The following is a 5,004-nucleotide window of genomic DNA, read 5'->3' as shown; positions in this document are numbered from 1 at the left end:
TGCTCAGCCGAGAAAGCTCAGGGCAGACCAATGTGTGAGCTGCTTAGTCCAGGTAATCCTCTGGCGTCGTTTTTTGGAGCAGTAGCTGCTCCCCTCCTTAGCAGATGCTTGTAACCTACCCAGGCACTTACTGGCATCATGGGCATCAGTCTTGAAATCCAGGTAGCTTTGGCAAGAGTACCTACCCTGAGTGTTGATTCAGACCTCATCGTAGTTGTGCAGATCTTAAGGCAGTGTTTAGTGTTTAAGCAGAGAAGGCTGAAAAAATCATGACCACTCATATACCTCCAAACTCAAGTGGAAACCTTAGCCTTCAGCTTTACTGACTTCACTGTCCCCACTGGTGAAAACCTGGTTAGCGTTGCAGTCCTGCTATTTGTCCTGAGGCTTGCTGTTGCAAAAATGTACCAAGAAAGCCCATACAGCCCCCTCCCCACAAAAACCCTGGCCATTACTGGGACTGTGAGTACCTAATGTGGGTAGCATAAAACCCTCACCCGTTCCAGGGCATCTACTCACTTTTAAAAACCAGAACAAAGATATGGAGGTGCCCCCTTGCTCCTTTAAGCACAGTGCTGCTGGTGGGTTACTGTCTCCCTGGCACGAATGGACTATAACATGGCAAACACGTTCCAGTGTGAATATGAAGCAGTGCACATTGGTGCAACAACAACAACCACCTTGTTTCATGCGTACACTGATGAGGTCTGATCTGCTATTAACTAACCAGGAAGAAAAATCTTGGGATTGTGGTAAGTTGCTTAATGAAAATGTCAACTCGGTGTGCAGCAATGGTGAAAATGACAAATTCCATGCTAGGGCTTATTAGAAAATGAATTCAAAAATAAAATCACCAGTATCGTAATGCCCTTGTATAAGTCTATGGTGCAGCTATATTTTAAATACCATGTACAATTCTGAACACCCCATCCTAGAAAGGATACTTTAGAGTGGGCAGGTACAGAACTGAGCAACAGGGGTTGAACACCTTCCCTATGAGAAAAAGCTAAAGAATTTGGGATTTTTTACTTCAGAAAACTGACAACTAAAGGGAAAGCTTACGAATCTTTTCTCCCCTCTTCCATAGTCTAATTTGGCAGTCATTTATAGAAGTTGATGGGTAGTAAATTTTGAACGTGAAAGTACTTCTTCATGCAATGCAATAATAATTTATGCAATTTGACGCCTCATGATTCAGTGGCCTCTAACTTACATAGCTTTAAATGGGAACTTGGTAAGTCCATGCTCTATTAGCCATGCTGGCTAAATTAATTCTCCTGCAGTGCACCTGCTGGAGAGCAGGTTGCTTGGGGCAACAGCAGGGAAAAGCTGCTGGTTTCATTCTTTGCTTGTGGGCTTTCCTAGAGGCTTCTGACTTACTCCTGCAAGAACCAGGATGCTGGATTGGATGCTTTTTTCCCCTACAAAGGGAAATGTACTAATGTACTAATGCATGTACTAATCTCTCCCCTGTGGACATACTTGCAACCAGAAGCTGTTCTGATTCTGTCCTCTAGAGGGCACTGACACCATATTTGATTATTCCCATCACTCTGATGAAACGTAGCAAGGAGGAATGTACTATGTAGTAGAAAGGAAATGAGCAATTGCTTGCTCACTCCTCAATCTGTGTTCCTGGACCCATATATCACCATTCACTATTTTATGGATGTTCCATGAAACTACAGCCTGGATGCCTAGGATAGGCAGAGCAAACTGGCTAGTGTGGTAGAGTAGGATGTTGCCAGCCTCCAGTTCAGTTACAGGTGTCTGAGAGCTAAGTTAAGGTGGAGCAAAATCCACCCAACAGTTCATTTCGTTGGACCCAGACACACAATAGAGTCCACATATGTGGCTCATGAACACATACAAAGTTTGAGGTCTGTCTCTCTCTCTCACACACATACACACTTTAGAATGACACAAACATGTGCCCATGAAGCTTGTACAGCTAACACACAGCAACAGCTAGTGCATACAGTTACATGCATTCATTCTTGTGGCCCACTAATTCACACACATCTATGGCACATATGTGCCTAACATATCCTTTTAGCTCTACTTCCAGTCACTATCATTTATACTGATTCCACACACTTCTTTCTTGCCCTTTCAGTAGCACAGTGGTTTATATAGAAATCTGAATCTCCTGTGACTTCTTCAGTTTTAGCTAGATTTTATTACTTTCCCAGTCCCATGCCATTGGCTGCCAGTTGGCCACTTCTGATGTAGAAAAAGCCCCTGCCCTGAACCAGGATAGCCTGTCTTTAAATTCCATTTCAACTGTGTCTCCAGTCTTTGCTGGGATTCCTACAGGCTTTGGGGGGTTAGACCTGTTAAACCAATACCAAGTGCAGAAAGTACAGAGGTCAGTCATTCAAATCTGCCATAACTTGGAATTCTTCCTGTCCCCCTCTCTTGTCTCTGCCCCCCCATACCAGTTATTTGGTTCCAGCCCTGGTCACTTACTCCATTCTCAGCTGCATGCAGATATGTGACAATCAATATGCTCTATCTCACTGTTGGATCTGCAGGTCTGATTCGTCCTAAAATGACACCCAGTTGAGAGCTAAACAGGAAGCAAGACAAGGCGAGACCTTCCAGTACCTTCCTTTTTCTTTCGCAGATGCATCATATGCCTCTCCTGTTGTCTGCAAAATTTATAGATTATATACCATGATGGCAATGGTGTGGATGGGTAGGATGATGAGATATGTGCCAACATGTTCAGACTCTGGTATTATGATGGGAACCAGATGCAATATATCCCTCTTGAAAATTGCCCTTCGGACACACACAGCATGTCGACAGTAGGATTGGGTCTTGAGACCCAGGGCCTGGGAAAGAGAGAGGCTGGTCTGTTCCAAAGGGAAGCCACATGGAACAAGGACCCCTGACGATGGTGCACGCAGAACATCCTTCTGGAGACTTACTCAAGTGCTGTCTGTTCTGACTGAAGCTATCAGGTTTCAAAAAGCAGCTGTGTTTCATCCCTGGACATAAAGCTCTGTTGCAGCCCAACCTCAAACGGGCTTTCCAGCGAGCAGGTGCTGGAGACAGTGTCAGTCATGTGACAGTGCTCCAAGAAAAACCGGCAGACACAAGAAACAGAATACTCAGTAGGTACACCCAAAGAGGCTGTAATACTCTGATTTGACTCCACGTCACACTGAGGAGAGGATCGTTGCCATTCAAGGGTGTAGAAGAGCAAGTGGGACCAAGGTCTCTGTTAATATATTTAGCGTACAGCTGAGAGTATGCATATCATATTGTACATATATTTAAATATATATCCAACTTTTCTAGGATGAGACACTTAAAGATGAAGATTTATAAGCACCAGGGGAGGGAAACTTTGAAACTGTGCCTCTAGAATGGCTGAGGGAAACAGTAATATCATTAATCATAACTGAGCCAGATAAATGTCCAGAGAGGTTTGAATGAGAAGTGTAATCTGATGTCTCAACAATGGCCAGGTGTAGTCAAGAAGAAATAGCTACTTCCTGGAGAATCTGAGAGACTTTTCTTTCTTTGAAGACACCAGACTTAATTTTTTTTCCTAAAAAAAATGGGTAATGCTTGGGGCAAGTCCTTCTTGTAAATATAGGGACTGACAAATTACCCCAGGGTTTTGAAAGGAAATTTTCTATTTAGGGAAGGCATATTCACCTGCTCAGATTGGTTGACATCTGCAAAATTTTCTGTCTCATTCCACCTCTCCCCTTCCTTCAACTTGTGAAACAGTCACCTGCTTCAGACATTCAGCTTTTCTTGCTAAACTTAGGGCTGTTTCATGATTAATGTAGTGTGTTTTTATTATTAACAACCCTATTTTTCAGCATGTCTAAGGAAGGAACACCATCATGTTCAAACAGGAAACACACATCTGTAAACACAAAATGGACACATATTGGGAAATCACAACCATGTCACAACCATGTCCATCGTGTGTCTACAAGCATATATCCTCATTCAAAGTTAGTGGGTGTTCATTGTGTGGCACAAAATGACTATATTGTAAATGCATTTGCAATATAAAGTGAAAAGCAGCCCTTACTTTTGCCTTGGACAGTCTTTGGTACGAAGCATTTTGTTCAGCCCTACCATGTGCTTGGAGCACACTAGGATGGTCTAAAGGGCTTGGGATTCTGTTAGAGGTGTTTGCATAGGGAAGATCAGGCCAGCCACTTGGCTATTTCGAGGCAGAACAGCGCCATATCATTTTGGATGAGGGCAGGGAGTGCTTGGAGGCAAACGGCAGCCATCATACAAAACAGGATCGCTTCCTCAATAGCCAAAGATTTATGGAACACCCCTGCGGCATAAGAAGTTCTCGGCCCAGTAAATACTTGGCCCTGCCACTGCCCTCTGCGTTCCTCACGGAAGGGAGTGGGTGCGCAGCTCTGCACCCCCTCATTTTAGCCTACTTTCACCTGCTCAGTTTAAGCTGGTCCCCATCCCCACCCACATCCCAAGCATAGCTGCAAGCAGGTGCTTATAGACAGTACAGAGTTTATTGGGTGGTGGGGAGGGCGCAATGCTTCAGCTGGAAGACTGAGCGGGTTCAAACTGCAGACACATATTGGTAAAACTAGATCAGAGGTGAATCCCGGTCCAGTCGGGCTGTGGGAGAAAAAGGAGGGAAGGGAAGCTATCATATCACAGGCCAAACCAGCAGGCACAGGGGCAACTGTATTAATGAACCGAGCAAGCAACTACCAGCAGGAACCACCATCTTAAGTAAAAGGTGAGTTCCTAGGAAGATGGCAGCCACACACTGAGGAGACAAAGCATGGGGTGGGGCCTCTGCCCTGTCTGTTTTCTCAGAAAACATGCAAGGAGGAGAGTCACTAGCGACAGTGTCGTCATCCGGGCTGTGCTTGTGCCCTTTCCAAAGATGGCTACCCCCACCTCAGTCCATGCTCCCAGGGGTCACCATGATAAGACTGGATGAGAGAGTGTGTGTGGGGGGGGGAACGAGTACAGGGGAGGCCAGTCCATCTG

The sequence above is a fragment of the Euleptes europaea genome, chromosome 5 (genome assembly GCF_029931775.1).
Source record: "Euleptes europaea isolate rEulEur1 chromosome 5, rEulEur1.hap1, whole genome shotgun sequence".
Lineage (NCBI taxonomy): Eukaryota > Metazoa > Chordata > Lepidosauria > Squamata > Sphaerodactylidae > Euleptes > Euleptes europaea.
This window is presented reverse-complemented; position numbering follows the sequence as displayed.